Source organism: Bubalus bubalis, chromosome 10 (genome assembly GCF_019923935.1).
Source record: "Bubalus bubalis isolate 160015118507 breed Murrah chromosome 10, NDDB_SH_1, whole genome shotgun sequence".
NCBI lineage: Eukaryota > Metazoa > Chordata > Mammalia > Artiodactyla > Bovidae > Bubalus > Bubalus bubalis.
In genome coordinates, this window is record NC_059166.1 from 2,847,968 (window position 1) to 2,864,222 (window position 16,255).

General features: G+C 50.6%; 1 long non-coding RNA gene across 1 annotated transcript; it reads right to left on the minus strand.

Moving 5' to 3' along the window:
* Positions 1–9,581: 9,581 nt before the first annotated feature.
* Positions 9,582–9,994, minus strand: LOC112587317. Its single transcript, XR_003111797.3, has 2 exons — positions 9,933–9,994; positions 9,582–9,816 (listed from the first exon to the last, which is right to left on the minus strand). It is a non-coding gene; the product is annotated as an uncharacterized LOC112587317 (long non-coding RNA).
* Between the last annotated feature and the right edge of the window lie 6,261 nt (positions 9,995–16,255).

Below are 16,255 nucleotides of genomic sequence, written 5' to 3' on the forward strand. Positions count from 1 at the left end.
ACTAGGAGCCTGAACTCAGCTCCTGACGAGCTGACGGAGAGAATCTATCCAGATTAGGGAGCTTGCATGGCACACATTTTATCGGGCCTTTGCTTTGGGCCTCCCCAGGTCTCCGTCCTTAAGCCCCACGCTATTAATCTTCTCGGTTGCTTTCAGGCAAATGATTAGCTGTGCGCGTGCCCGGCCGTCCTTCCTGTTGCATTGTATTTCAGGTGGACAAGTGTGGGCTTGTCGGGTGCAACCCCAGAGGCACCTGCAGCCACCACGTCACCCCTCCCTTCGCAGGGTCCTCTTCCTTTTCTCTGACTCTGCTTTGGAGAGTGCTTCCTTAGCTTCGGGAAGAGGCTGTAATCTAACTCATCGTCTGTTTGCTCTGAAAACCAGCGTGGACGTGCAGAGGCCGACTGGATCACCATCAGTAACCGTGCTGCCGGTCTGCGAAGCCAGCCCGGCCTCTGAAGCGGTGAGTGCCGCCCTGCTGGTGGACGCAGGTCGGGTTTCCCTGGCTTTCTGTCAGCCTGCGTCCTTCCACCTTTCCTCTCCGTAATGACAGTCATCAAGCACATATGTATTGAGCGCCTTTTGGTTCCAAACAAGGCTGCGTTAGTGAGACTCTTGGTCGGAAACAGTAGGAACCAATTCTGAATAACTTTGCAAAAAAAATTAAAAGGAATGGATGGGAGGGATGGTCAGCAGCTCACAGAGCTGATGCATCTAGAGAGCAGCTGAGGGAAAGCGGGCAGGATGGAGGAGACCAGGGGCGAAGCCACAGGCGGGGACCGTCACCAGGGCCCGCACACCCCTGCTCCGCTGGCCTGGCGCCCCGATGTGCCCAGCCCTCAGGATCTGAACACGAGCTCTCCTGTGGGCAAATGCAGGTCCCAAGCTTGGCTGACGCTGCCAGGACCTGGCATTTGAGTAGAAGGTGGCGGGGGCTTCCACGAGCAGGTGAGTGTGGACAGTGACCAACTGGGGGTCTTTGCGAGCGTCTCCCTCTGGGACTGCACTCTGGCAAGTCAGGGGGCCTCGTGTGTCCTGCAAAGAGAACGGACGCCCCTCCTCCAGGCCAGGGAGGCCCGATCTCCACGACACTGACGGTTTAGGGTGGGCTGTTCTCGGTGGCGCCGGGTGGGCCGGCTGCCTGTGCACTGGGGACGTCGAGCAGCACCTCTGGCCTCTATTCACCGAGGGCACGAGCCGCCCTTCCTCAGGAATGATGACCAATAGGCAACAGTATCTGCGCCCCCCGACCGTGGCCCCCATCAGAGGTTTTGTTAAAGTTCCCCAGCCCATGTCAGAGCCCTTGGAACAGAAACCCCAGGACCTGAGGTTAGAGTTTGCTTTCTAAAGTCTTCCCTGATGGCTTTATGCACGTTAGAGCTTGAGTGCCGTGGATATGGGAGCTTTGTAAGTGGTGGCAGGGGAGGGTGGTTAGGTTTCCCTTCTAGAAAGGTCGTTCTGACAGGCAGAGGAGTTTAGAAAGGCTGGGATGTAGAGGATGAAACTGCAATGAAGACCGAGGTAGACGTGGAGCAGAGAGACCGGATGTGAACTCTCGAGGGTGGGTCTCACAAGACGCACTGTGGGTGCAGGGACATGTGCCCGAGCACCCCTAGATTCCTGATTTGGAGGCTGGTGTGACGGTGCCCGAGATTGGGAAAGTCAGGGTGACTCCCAGGAGAAGAGAAGGAGCTCAGAGTAGGACCCGTGGGGCTCCGGGGGCTGACGGGACCCCCTGATGGAGGCCAGTGTGGAGACGGGGTGTGGCGCCGTCAGCAGCCTGGGGGTCACCGCAGAAGGGACAAGAGGGCAGAAGAGAGCCCTGACAAGCCAGCGGCATGTGGGCAAGGGGAGGACCCGGGAGACAGACGGAGGGGAGAGGCCAGGGAGACGGGAGGAGGAGCAAGGGGAGCTGAGGGAGACCACAGGAGTGGACCCCCGGCCGGGTGCCGGGATGAGGTGGTGGACAAGGGCCAGGGGTCTCAGACTCTGTGGATAAGAAGTGGCCTTTGCAAGAGTGATTTTGGTAGAGTCATGAGAGTATAAATCAGACCACAGCAGCGATAAGTAAGGGGCGAGACGGTGAAGGAGGAGAATGCCGTCTTTGGAGGGAACAAGATGGTTGGCAGCACTCCCCGGGGGCTGAGAGGCAAAGGAGGATTTCTGTTTGTCCTTAAAGCTTTTGCCGTGTCGTCGACACAGTCCGCCTCACGGACGTAAGCCCATATACTTTGGCCAGTTTTGATATATGTCTGCACCTGCGAAACCATCGCCACGATCAAAGCGGTGGCTGTGTCCTCAGCCTCAAATCCCTGGTTTCTCCTGGGAAGTCCTCCCCCGGTCCTCCCCGCCCTCCCCTCTCACCCCAAAGCAACCACTGACGGGCTTTTCATCACGATCGATTAGTTTGCATTTTCCAGAATTCTTTCCGAGTGGAATCCAAGCTATTGGCTGTGACGTATAGGGTTACTATAAACATACACGTGCACAGACATTCCTACACTTTCTTCTGGGTAAATACCTGGGCTTGGAAAGAGGATTCAAATCGTAAACTATGATTAACTTTTTAAGAAACCAACGTGGTGGCATGTTTCACGTCCTCACCGGTTGGAGGCCGAGCTCTGTACCCCAGTCCACACTTGGTGTGGCCCCTTTTTAAAGTTTAGCTGTTCTCTTGGGCCTCTGGTAGCATCTCATCCTGATTTTGATTTGAGCAACATGCTTGTTTACCAACACTGGATCTTCTCTGCTGGGGTGTCTATTCACATCTTTTGCCCATTAAAAAATGTTGTTTCTGGTGATTTTCCTCATTCTAATCTTAAAGGGTCCCTGCACTCACTCTGTGTGCGTGCGTGCGTGCGTGCGTGTGTGTGTGTGTGTGTTTGCAACCTCTCCAGGCAAGAATACAGGCAATATTCTCCAGGCAATACTCCAGGCAAAATTCTCCAGGCAAGAATACTGGAGTGGACTGCCAAGCCCTCCTCCAGGGCATCTTCCCGACCCAGGGATCAAAGCCCTGTCTCCTGGGTATCCTGCACTGTCAGGCGGGTTCTTTACCATTAGCACCACCTGGGAAGGCCCGCTCACTCACTGGAAAGGGATCAAATATTTAATGAGGAGAAATTATGAAAGGCTTAAGAAATGCTAGGCTTACACAGACACTGCCAGGAATGTGGTTTTCTTAAACAGTTTCCTTTGTCTTCGGTGTTTTTGCCCCTGTGAATGTGTCTTGTTTCTTCAATGACTGACAGATCAAAATGCAGACACCACAGCGTGAAGCAGCAGCAGGATCCGATAGAAATCCTGAATCCACTTCTCGAGGAAACCGCGTTGCAGCGCCGGGTCCCCTGGGTGCCTCTGTGGCCTTTCTCTCCTTTCATCTGCTTCATCACCGGCGAGGGGGCAGCCCAGCCCCCAGTCCGCGGTCCAATCCCGTGCGGAGGTTCAGGCTGTCTCCAAGGGAACCGGGACCGTCTTCCTGTTGCTTCCACCACCCGAGTCCTGTAAGCGCATCTCTCATATAACAGGAAAACACGCAAGAGGGGAGCTTTGCCTGCTGATGAGAAGAAATCACTCGGCCTGGCGGGTCTGCGGATGGGGGCTTCCCATCGGGCTCCCTCCTCCCCCGCTACTGTGGGCGTCAGGGGCCCGCGGTGCACGGAGCCCCCCAGACAGCAGGTTCACAGGCCCAGCAGCGGGGAGTGACAGGATGCTACAAACGTGGAGGTGGTGGGAGCAGGTTGCCATGACAACACAGGTGAAGGCCCAGTCGGCACAGGGCCAGCCTGGTTTCTGTCTGCTTGTGGGTAGAACATCCTCTTCTGGTTGGAGGGTCGTGGGAGCCTCTCCCAACCTCCCAGCCTCACTGTGACCTGCAGAGGAAAGGAGCTTCACACTGGGGTTGTGTGTGTCCGAATCAGAAACGTGTGATGCCACGGTGCTCACCCTTAGTATGTGAAATGCAATCTCTTCTCTTCTATCACAGAATATGTTGCATTATTTTCTCTTCTGTTCCATAAAAAATGATCCACTAAACTGAATGCATGACCCTAGCCGTTGAGGTTTGGAAAAGTGCCCAGATTAATGGATAAACTTTCAGGCGCTTTCCTAAATGTGGTCAGAGGCTCACTTGCTTCCTTTCCTCTTTGAGGCAGAAAGAAACTGAGGCACAGATTCACAGACTTTCCTCCTGGGGTCCCAGCTGAGCGGGCAGGGTCTGGGCAGCCAGGTCAGGGTCCTCCCTGATGTCCACGGCCTCCTGGCTCAGGCAGGGAAGGGGTGTCTCCAGTTGCAAAGGAGAAGTTTTTTTTTTTAGCCAGTTTTAGCTGGGAAAGACTGAGGGTAGGGGAGACAGGTAGGGGAGAAGGGGGTGACAGAGGATGACAATTCATCTCAAGTTTAGAATATTTTCTGGGAAGGTGTCCTCCAATTTGTAAAGTCCACATACATTGTCAACACATTTTCCTCTAGAAATGCATTTCAATTTGTCTTTATTTTTGTTTCAACATTGAGTTCATTTAATTTAAATTTCTCTTTTTAGAATTTATTCTACCTACTTCTGAGTCATAGTTATTTGCCACCATAGTAAATCAGTAGGGCCCCAAAATCATTAGTATAATTACTTACTGAAAAAATAAGACTCTGTCACAAGGCATGAAAGTATGAGCATTTTCACAGGAGTGTAGTATTTATTTCAAATTGCACAAAGCCGGTTCTGTGCTTTCCTCTATTTTTTCTAGCCTGATGTTCTTTTCTTTCCTTCCATCTTTCCTTGCCTCACTTAATCTCTCTTTCCCTCTCATTTATCCTTGAGGCTGTGTGATTGTCTGTTTTGAAATGTCAGCAATCTTTCTCTTTAGTCATTTACACTCTGGGCCAGTTAAATATCCAGGCCTTTCTGTCTGTTCCATCCTCACCCTTGTCACCTTCACAGCAACGGGGTCTAAGCTGCCCAGAGAACGTGGGCTGACTCAGCACAGGCAGGAATTCTGAAGAAATATGAGGAGACAGACAGCATCATTTACAAAGCTTCCTTCCAAAGTGAAAACATAACAGTTCCTGGAAACTAGCAAGGGCATGCTGGGTTTGGATGTGACAAATGATGGATAATAATGCCATCTTTCTTCAGGAAAACAAGGTTTCCTGAGCATGTGGGGAGCAGCGACAGTGGGTGGTGATCTCACTTCTGGGGGTGGGTTGGACAGAGACAGGGACAAGAGAGGCGACCAGCTCCCAGGCAACCCACCAGCCAACTCCCCAGCTACCGACCCACACTGAGCACCATCAGGAAGGCTGCATAGCACCTGCCTAAAAGAGAGAAATCCCACCACGAGTCATCGGCATTTAATGCAGAATCAGCAGACCTGCCGTGAAAGTGAAAGTCGCTCGGTCGTGTCTGACTCTTTGTGACCCCCATGGACTATACAGTCCATGGAATTCTCCAGGCCAGAATACTGGAGTGGGTAGCCTTTCCCTTCTCCAGGGGCTCATCCTAACCCAGGTCTCCTGCATTGCAGGAGGATTCTTTACCAGCTGAGCCACAAGGGAAGCCCAAGAATACTGGAGTGGGTAGCCTTTCCCTTCTCCAGGGGATCATCCCAACAAAGGAGTCGAACCGGGGTCTCCTGCATTGCAGGCAGATTCTTTGCCAACTGAGCCATCCCATGGCGTAATGGTGAACACTCTGTACCCTGAATCCAGCCGTGAAAGCCCAGCTTATAATAGTCCTTCAGAAGCAGAGACCAAGGTACCCACATGCAGATTGCTTTGGTACAAGAGCCTAGGAGCTGCCCGGAGCCCCTCTGCACACAGGAGTCAAAGTCCCCCCTGCCCCTGTCCTCTCGCACAGACAGCTGCCACCTCCCCCAGCCCCCCAGTTTCAAGAGCAGGCTGTGGGACAGAAACTGGATCTGCACTTTGGGGTGACACCGTGTCCTTCACGGCATGAAGTCCCTTGGCTGCACGGTTCCCTCGGGGGAGCACCATGTCCCCTAGTGTCCCCATGCTGGCAACTGACTCTGCGAATGTTTTGGAAACTGAAACACTGGCATTTACAGTCGCATAAACCCTCTTTCAAAGGCAGAGTCCAATCTGTCAAACTCGCATCAGACAAGAAACTGGATCTTGGAGCTCTGGACTTGTGCTACCATGGAAACCTCCAGAAATTTCAAGTTGGTGGCATCTCATTATCTCAGAATCCATACCTGATGCTGAACAGAAGAGCAACGCGAGAGCTGACATACCCGTGGGTTGTGGCTTTTAAGGGTCACCAACGTATTTGTGCATGTTATGTAATCACTATTGTTAAAGAAAACCGTCTTATTCCAGGAAATTAGCTCCGGCTCCTTAGAATTTACAAATTGCACACTCAAATTTTTTCAAAATAGTTACAGAAAAAAAAAGTATTTAATACTCTGCCACACAGGAATCAGCATAATAGATTATAATGCTTTTAATAGCCATGACTTCAGTAAAGAATATTTTCTGTTGTGAAATACAGTTGGTATGAAAACCTGAACATTAGTTGGTAGGGGACGAAGCAGAAATGTTGAAAAGTTGAAACCTGGTTTGCTAGCAGTGAAATGAAGTTGCCGAAATCCGAGGAACCCGGACCCTGAGGGGCGTGAGAGAGTCTCCAGTTGGGGGGGTGGCATCCAGTCTGCTGTCTGCGTGTAGTCTTCCTTCCTGTACAATCTGCGCTGCGGCAACATCAGTGGGTCAGGAAGAGAGCCTCACCTGCAGGGAAGGGACGGGCAGGTGCCTGGTGGAAACACAGCTCCAGCACCATGGACAGGGGACACGCTCTTCCCTGGACTGAAGCTGACTGGTGTCAGGGGCAGGTCAGGAGCTGGGGTGGGGTGGAGGGTGCGGATGGTGATACAGGGTTAAAGAGGAGGGTAAGGCTGAAGCCAGGTGCCCAGCGCTCCTTTTCTCAGGCTTCTGCAGGGCACAGGGCTGTCACCGCGGGATGCAACCAGGGAAGGATCTGACCACACAGTGGCCAGGACACACACGCACACACACACATACACACGCACGCACACACGCGCACACACACACACGCACATCAATCAGGGAAGGATCTGACCACACAGTGGCCAGGGCACACACGCACACACGCACACACACACACATCATTGAGGACAGGCACATGTGCACACATGCACGCACACACACACGTGCACACACATGTGCACACATCATCGAGGACGGAAACTCGGCAGCATAACCCAGGCTGTGGGGTCCAGAAGGAGACCCTCCTCTGGCACGAGACAGTGGGTCAGGTTGCTCAGAACTGCCCAAGAGCTGGGGCTGGAGCTGGTCACCGTTGGGGCGGGCCTTTGTTAACCTTTTGAACTGTGGTTTTCGAGAAGACTCCTGAGAGTCTGTTGGACAGCAAGGAGATCTAACCAGTCCATCCTAAAGGAAATCAGTCTTGAATACTCTTTGGAAGGACTGATGCTGAAGCTGAAGCTCTAATACTCTGGCCACCTGATGCGAAGAGTTGAGTCATTGGAAAAGACCCTGATGCTGGGAAAGATTGAAGGCAGGAGGAGAAGGGGACAACAGAGGATGAGATGGCTGGATGGCATCACCGACTCGATGGACGTGAGTTTGAGTGAACTCTGGGAGTTGGTGATGGACAGGGAGGCCTCGTGCACTGCAGTCTATGGGGTTGCAGAGAGTGGCACATGACTGAGCGACTGAACTGAACTGAACTTGGAGACCTTTCAGGAATTCCTTGGGTTGGCCAGCCTCGCATGAGAAGCTTGAGATCTACTGCCGTGAGAGTATTTGCAGCACAGAAGGGAGCCAAGGCCACAAGGCAGCACACAGCTGGAAGAGGCTGTTGCGGGCAGCGGGTGTAAAACAAGGGACACGCAGCTCCTCTGTCACTGTCTGAAGCAGCTGGAAGACATGCTTCCCAAAGGTGCCGGCCGCCTGGGCGTGAAGACCAGGCTCAGAGCCCAGGCCGCTCCGGCATCTCCCACACCTCTACTCCCTGGATGGTCACTCTCGCATGGAGGGTGTTCTGCCAATTTGCACAGTTGTGCCAATGCACCCAGGGACGTGCCCAGAGCTCGATGACAAGCACAGTTGGGGGCTGTTAACCGGGCCAGCAGGTACCAGGTGGTCCTGGCAAGGCCAAGCCTGAGGGCCGTGCCCGGGGCCCAAGTGCTGGAGCTGGGGGGGGCTCTCCCACCGTGGCCACCACGCGTGTCTGGCCTTCCAGGTGTCTGGGCTCCAAGGGGACAGAGGGGCCACATGGATGGGACTGCAGTTTCCTTCATTTGTGACCTTATTATTATTATTATTATTTTTCCTCAGAATTTAACAGTTTGGGTTTCTCTTTCTTCAACTAACTGCATTCATAACACCAACTCTCAGGTCAAAAGTTGACACAGAATATTCTATGGTTTTAAAAATAGTTTTTCCCGCAGTGATATAGGTAACATACCTGAATGTCAGATATGGGTAATATATTAGTTTGCTGTAACAAAGTGGCACAGAGTGGGTGTCTTAAACACCAGAACTTCATTGTCTCATACTTCTGGAGGCCAGAGATCGTGCTTAAGGCTTGGGTAGGGCTGGTTCCTGCCTTGATGCTGCCCCCAGCCCCCAGCGATGGAGGTGATTCTTGGGGTTCCTGGGCTGTAGGTACATCTGCCCGAGTCTGTCTTCACCTTCATAGCGTTCTCCTGTGTGTGTGCGTCTGTGGCTGAGTTTCTCCTGTTTATACAGACACTAATCATGCGTGATCTGGGGCCCACCCTGCTCCAGTACGACCTTGTCTCAACTAATTATGTCTCCAACCACCCTCTTTCCAAGTGAAGTCACATTCTAGGCGCTGGGGCTTAAGACATCAACCCACAAATTTTTAGTGAAGGTGATTCAACCCACCAGAGTTGCAGTCAATTATAGTTGCCATTTTTCCTTCGTAAACTTGAGCTTGTTTTTAGCATAGTGTGTACCCAGAACTCAGATTTTCAAAGGTTAATTCTGTTATCAGCAGTGGGCTCTGTGAACGTTGTGAAGATAAAGACGTGAATTTCACAGCTCCGCGCTCATGCGGACTTTAGTCCTATTTTGACAAGATTGCCGTGTTCTGATGAAACAGCAGGAAGTAACGTTTGGGGTCAACGTGATGGTGGTTTCTTTCTGTCGGCCTCTATGAGCTCATTCGCAACACTGATGCTTGTGAAATAGAGGGTCTGAGTCTACCTGTGCTTTAATCACGTGTGACACTTCCTGAAAGTGAAGGTGTCAGTTGCTCAGTCTTGTCCGACTCGTTGTGACCCTGTGGACTGCTGCCCGCCAGGCTCCTCTGCCCATGGGATTCTCCAGGCAAGAATCCTGGAGTGGGGTGTCATGCCCTCCTCCAGGGGATCTTCCTGGCCCAGGGATTGAACCCAGGTCTCCTGACAGTTCATATCTGTTCCTGTTTCAAGATTTTCTTCTTCTGAGGCTCTCTTACTTCTGTTACCATAGCAAAGCCCAAAACTTTTTTAGGAAGATGTTTATTGAGACCTCATATACTTTAAATAATAGCTTTAAAAGCATTGAGACAACTTGGATGTGAAAAGAGTTCAACTATTTTATTTCATGGTCAAGTTTAAACACATTCGTTTAAGATGCTCGGCGTCCCCGGGTTACTTCAACAGGAAACTGCTGCTTCTCACCTCTGATGGGGTTAGGATTTTCACGAGGGCGGCCGGGGCTCTCATCAGCTTCCAGATTCTTCTCTCCTCTGAGCCGCGTAACACACACTGAGCTCCAGGACCACGTACAGGTGCCTCCTGTGGGCCAGGCCGCATTCTCAGGGGAGAGACGACAGAGGTGAGAAAAACACAAACCCTCGGCCTCGCGGGCCCCGGTGCTGCTGCAGGGAGACAACGCGGAGCCAGAAGAGTCAGTTGTTGTTGTTTACTCACTCAGTCGTGTCTGACTCTTCGTGACCCCAGGGACCATAGCCCGCCAGGCTCCTCTGTCCGTGGGATTTCCCAGGCAAGAATACTGCAGTAGATTGCCATTTCCTTCTCCAGGGCATCTTCCCGACCCAGGGATCGAAACCATGTCTCCTGTATCTCCTGAATTGCTGGTGGATTCTTTACTGCTGAACCACCAGAGAAATCACTTGTTAATATAAGTCAGGTAGAATCACGCACAAGTAAATTACATACATAGAAAGTTTGCCATGATGTGATGAGCAGAGTGGAGGAAAATGAATCACGGGTGCAGCTGAGCACCAGGGGTAGGGGAGGCCCAGCAAGAAGTGCGCTGGGAGGGGTGGGACGGGCCCGCAGTGCAGACATGGGCACAGACCTGCCTGGACGGAGCTCCCAGGGCAGCGGTTGCCAGGCTCCTGGGCCTGGGCGTAAGCTGGGGCCCTGGGGCACAGGTCACGTGGGCGGGGAACTTCCATGGCAACAAGCCTCAGGGAGAGGAGGTGACCGAGCCCTGTTCTGGAAGGGCAACCGGGGGGGCAGCCCGGGTGCCTGCACGGTGGAAGCGGGCTCCCAAAGCCCCTCTGAAGCAACCAGCCCAGAAGCTCCCAGGTTTGTAAAGCACCTGCTGTTTGCAGCCTTGTGTAGGCAATGTGGGCAAGGGAACAACAAAGTCACTCTGACCAGGACAAGGTCTTGTCCCGTGGGAGGAGGACACACACATGTTTTCACAACCCCCTGCAGGCATACACACGCACAAGTGTACACACATCACATGCACATGTGCACACACATCACATGCACATGTGTACACACATCACGCGCACACGCATACACACATCACATGCACACGTGTGCACACATACACTTAGACAAGTCAACACTGCCAACCTGGATGAGCCACAAAACCATTATGTGAGACCTGATAAGGGGTCACACAACCAGTGATCACATTTCTGTGAAAAGTACAAACATCGGAAGGTGAGGCACAGAGAAGGAAACCACGTTATGTTTTCCACTCTTGACATAAAAGAGCATCCCAGCCACAACAAGCTGTCACCCCACAGTCACTCAAGTGGCTGTAACAAGAAAGGACAGACCGTAACGAGGACGTGGAGAAAGCCAAGCCCCGTGCGTTACGGTGACAGGGTAAAACTGCACAGCCACTTTGGAAAGTGGTTTACGGTTCCTTAAAAAGTTCAGCCTCGAATCACCACATGACCCAGAAATTCCACTTCTAAGCATATACCTAAGATAATAGAAAGTTTATGTTCACACAAAAACTTGTACATGATTTTCATAACAGCATTATTCATGAGTTAAGCAGTGAGAACAACCCTAATGTCCATCAAGTATAAACAGGCATCAAAAGCGGTCTCTCCATAACCATACCAGTTAGCCATAAAAGGGAATTACGTTCTTATATATTTGGTGCAGCACAGATGAAACTTGAAGATATTACGCTAAGTGAAAGGAACCAGACGTAAAAGACTACATGTTGCGTGGTACTATTTGTTTGTAATGATTCTATTTGTGTGAAATATCCAGACTAGAGGTCTGCTGGGGTCCGAATCAGTCTGCCGGGGCTGCCCTAACAAAAGAGCACAGTCAGGGCAGGCGCTTAGACGTTTATTTCCACACAGCTCTACAGGCTGGCTCTGCAAGGTCAGGGTATGGGCAGGTTTGGTTTCTCCTGAGGCCTCTCTCCTTGGCTTGCAGACACTCGCCCACCCCGCATGTCCTCACGTGGACTTTCTCTGTGTACCTGCACTCCTGGGTCTCTCTGTGTCCAAATCTCCTCTTCTTATATGGGCAGCCATCAGGTTGGATCGTCTCATTTTAATGATGACCTCGTAAAGCCTCCATCTCCACATACAGTCACACTCTGAGGGGCTGAGGTCAGGACTCCAACACCAGGCACCTCTGTCCCCAGGATTCTCCAGGCGAGAACACTGGTATGGGTTACCGTGCCCTCCCCCAGGGGATCTTTCTGACCCAGGGATCGAATCCCCATCTCGTATGTCTCCTGCATTGGCAAGCAGGTTCCTTACCTCCAGAGCACTTGAAGCTAATGGGCAAGCTCTTCCTCTGGGGCAATGAAAACGGTCTGATGCTAATTCTGGTGATGGGCGCAGTACACTGAGAGACACTCAAGTGAACTCTTTAAAGGGGTGAGTTTCATGACCTGTGAATTATATGCCTCAGTTAAAAAACAATCTTCTGCTAATCTCCGAAAGAGGCTAACGCAAGAAAGACATGAGAAATGAGGACAAAACGTAAGGAAATGTTTCCTGTAGACGCAGGACCCCCGCGGACTGGTTTCCCAGTGCCTTTGAGTAGCCACCTGCTAAAGACTCCACGCTGTTGCCAGGCTCCGAATTCCAGGAAGGAGAAAATGCTGAGACGTGAAACAAAGGCTCGCGGTGGCTGAATTCCCCAGGCTGAGCCCTGGTGACTCACGGCTTCTGCGGGCGGGTCGGGCCCGGAGCGGGCACTGCTGTGCTGCGAAGACAATCCCTCTGCAGCGTCCCCCGGCCTGGTCCTCTGAGCATCTCACGCCCACAGCTGCCTCATGCAAAAGCCATCATCCCTGTTCCGCCTGCCCCCTGGGAGCCTGGGCGGGGGCTTTGTGGAGCCCCTTTCTGCTTGACGGAGCCCCGGGCCTTGGGGACGCAGGGCCGCCCACGGCGGCTGACAGCCGTCTCTGCCATCTGCCTGCTCATCCTTCAGCTGTGCGTTTGCACAAACCGAACACCGCAGCCTTCTCGCAGCATCGTAGGGAACCACGTCTTGTGAAGTGCAGGAAAAAACAGGCTGAAAGGGGCCTTAGGGTAACAGGGATCTTCATCCACAGTTTGGTACGATTCTCCTCAGGTGCGCCTTAACAGGTCACGAATCTTGAAAGATCATGAGAAACGGCTAATGGAAAGAGCCTCCGCAACAGACATTTTCATTCTGCTGAAGACAAAGGAATCACAGCACGTCCTGCTGGAGGAGGCAGTAACTGCTTACGTCACAGGCTGACTCTGCGGCCTTTACTATCTCCCTACGTAACGCCCTCAGTTCCTGTGCGACACGGCCAGGCCATTCTTAGTGGCAGAAAACATCCCTGTTGTGTGGATGCTAAAAGCCTATATTCTGGCAAAAGTAACACTTTTAAGAGTGTGCATTTGCAGTTTCTAACAAACCTCTCAGAAAAAAGTCACTTTACCTGAGCGCGTGTGAGAAATTCACGCAGCTTGTGGTCATCCACAGTCACAAAAGAGAACATGAGCTGAAATAATGTGGAAAATCCAAGGACCTCGCCTATTCCGAACTCTTTCCCTGCCGGAGTCAAGATTGGCTCCAGGTAGGGGTGGCGGCTCCTTGGTCCCTGGCGCCCTCTGCAGGAGGAAGGGGGAAGTGACGAGGGTCAGCAGGACATCTGGATGGAGCAGTGAGCAGGCGCGCTGACAAAATCAGCTGTGAGTGCAACTGTGCCCCGGGTAGCATCTGTGCGCGTGATTTAAGGCTCGAGGAATTTCAGGTTGAGACGCCTTCAACCAGAGAAGACATACAACACTCTTTCATAGGAAGACTTACCGACATAAAGAAACCAGTCCTCCCTGATTTTCAAAATATTTGTTGTTTGGTTGCTAAGTCATGTCCGGCTCTGCGATCACATGGACTGCAGCACGCCAGGCTCCTCTGTCCTCCACTATCTCCTGGAGCTTGCTCAAATTGATGTCCATTGAATTAGCAATGCCATCCAACCATCTCATCTTCTGTCATCCCCTTCTCCTCCCGCCTTCAATCTTTCCCAGCATCAGGGTCTTTTCCAATGAGTCAGTTCTTCGCATCAGGTGGCCAAAGTGTTGGACCTTCAGCTTCAGTCCTTCCAATGAATATTCAGGGTTTATTTCTTGCAGGATGGACTGGTTTGATCTCCTTGCTGTCCAAGGGACTCTTAAAGAGTCTTGTCCAGCACTGCAATTCAAAATCATCGATTCTTTGGCATTCAGCCTTCTTTATGGTCCAACTTTCACATCCATACATGACTACTGGAAAAACCACAGCTCTGACTATATGGACCTTTGTCAGCAAAGAGATGTCTCTGCTTTTTAATATGCTGTCTAGGTTTGTCATAAGTTTCCTTCCAAGGCACAAGTGTTTTTTAATTTCATGGCCGCAGTCACCATCTGCACTGATTTTGGAGCCCAGGAAAATAAAATTTTTCACTGCTTCCACTTTTTCCCCTTCTATTTGCAATGAGAAGATTGGGCTGGATACTATGATATTAGTTTTTTGAATGTCAAGTTTTAAGCCAGCTTTTTCACTCTCCTCTTTCACTTTCATAAAGAGGCTCTTCAGTTCCTCTTCAGTTTCTGCCATAAATGCGGTGTCATCTGCAAATTATAGGTTATTTCTCCCAGAATCTTGATTTTGGCTGTGATTCATCCAGTCCAGCATTTCTCATGATGTACTCTGCATATAAGTTAAATAAGCAGGGTGACAATATACAGCCTTGACGTACTCCTTTCCCAATTTGGAACCAGTCTGTTGTTCCACGTTCAGTTCTAATTCTTACTTCCTGACCTGCATACAGATTTCTCAAAAGGCAGGTCAGGTGGTCTGGTATTCCCATCTGTTTAAGAATTTTCCAGTTTGTTGTGATTCACACAGTCAAAGGCTTTGGCGTAGTCAATGAAGCAGTTCAGTTCAGTTAAATCGCTCAGTCATGTCCAACTTTGCGACCATATTGAGTGAAGCAGAAGTAGATTCTTTTCTGGAACTCTCTTGCTTTTTCTATGAGCCAACAAATGTTGGCAATTTGATCTTTGGTTCCTTCCTCTGCCTTTTCTAAATCCATCTTGGACATCTGGAATTTCATGGTTCACGTACTGTTAAAGCCTGGGTTGAAGGATTTTGAGTATTACTTTGCTAGCATGTGAGATGAGTGCAATTGTGCGGTAGTTTGAACATTTTTGTCCTTTCTTTGGGATTGAAATAAAATCTGACCTTTTTCAATTCTGTGGCCACTGTTGTGTTTTCCAAATTTGCTGGCATATTGAATGTAGCACTTTAACAGCACCATCTTTTAGGTTTGAAATAGCTCAACTGGAATTCCATCACCTCCACTAGCTTTGTTCATAGTGATGCTTCCTAAGGCCCATTTGACTTCGCATTTCAGGATGTCTGGCTCTATGTGAGTGATCACACCATTGTGGTTTCTGGATCATAAAGTTCTTTTTAGTATAGTTCTGTGTATTTTTGCCACCTTTTCTTAATATCTTCTGCTTCTGTTAGGTCCATACCATTTCTGTCCTTTATTGAGCCCAACTTTGCATGAAATGTTCCCTTGGTATCTCTAATTTTCTTGAAGAAATCTCTAGTCTTTCCCATTGTATTGTTTCCAAATAAAGACTATCAATTTTCTCCCTGGAGATAGATAAATTGATTATAAAGTTTACATGAAAAATAAATAAGTAGAATTTATAAGAATCAATAAGAAATGATAAGAATCAATAAGAAAATCTTGACAAAGAAGAATTTAGGTTGGGGGAAAGGGCTAGCCCTTCTAGGCATTACAACACGTGATAAAGTCTATAATTACAGCAAGGTAGTATTAGCACATCATTGGAACAGAACAGAAAATCAAGGAGTCAGTCCAAGAGCAGATGGAAATTTAGGGTGATAAGTGCATCCTCTTAGACCTTACTGGGAGAAACGATGGGCTTTTTACTAAATGATGTGGAAACACATGGACCGCCTCTGGGAAAATGTAAATTAGATCCATACCCTATGCTGTGCCCGGGCTCATCCCAGAGCTTCAGAGATCTGTGAGCCAAACGCGAAGCCACCAATGTCTGAAGAGGTGGTTGGTGGTGTGCCACGTTATCCTGGACCTCCACGTGGCGGTGCTGACTTGTGGGGCTGTTCCCGCCAAGGAACCCACGTGCTGTTGCCACCACCAAGAGCTGTGGGTCTGGGCGTCCGTCACAGGAGTCACCTGCACGGACCACACGTGTCCGTTTGCTGGGGCCCAGGCTGTGAGGGTCCACACGGTGGTCCACGGCACTGGGCATCCAGCATCCTAACTCTTCAGAGAGGAAGGGCCTTCACTGAGGCGAACTTCCTCAAAGGTGAGAGGATTAAACAGGACATATATGCTGAAAACTACAGTTCTAAAAGACACCTGCACCCCGGCGTTCATCACAGCACCATTTACGATAGCTAGGACACGGAAGCGACTTGGAAGTCCATCAACAGATGAATGGATAAAGAAGCTGTGGCACATATATACAACGGAATATTACTCAACCATAAAAAGA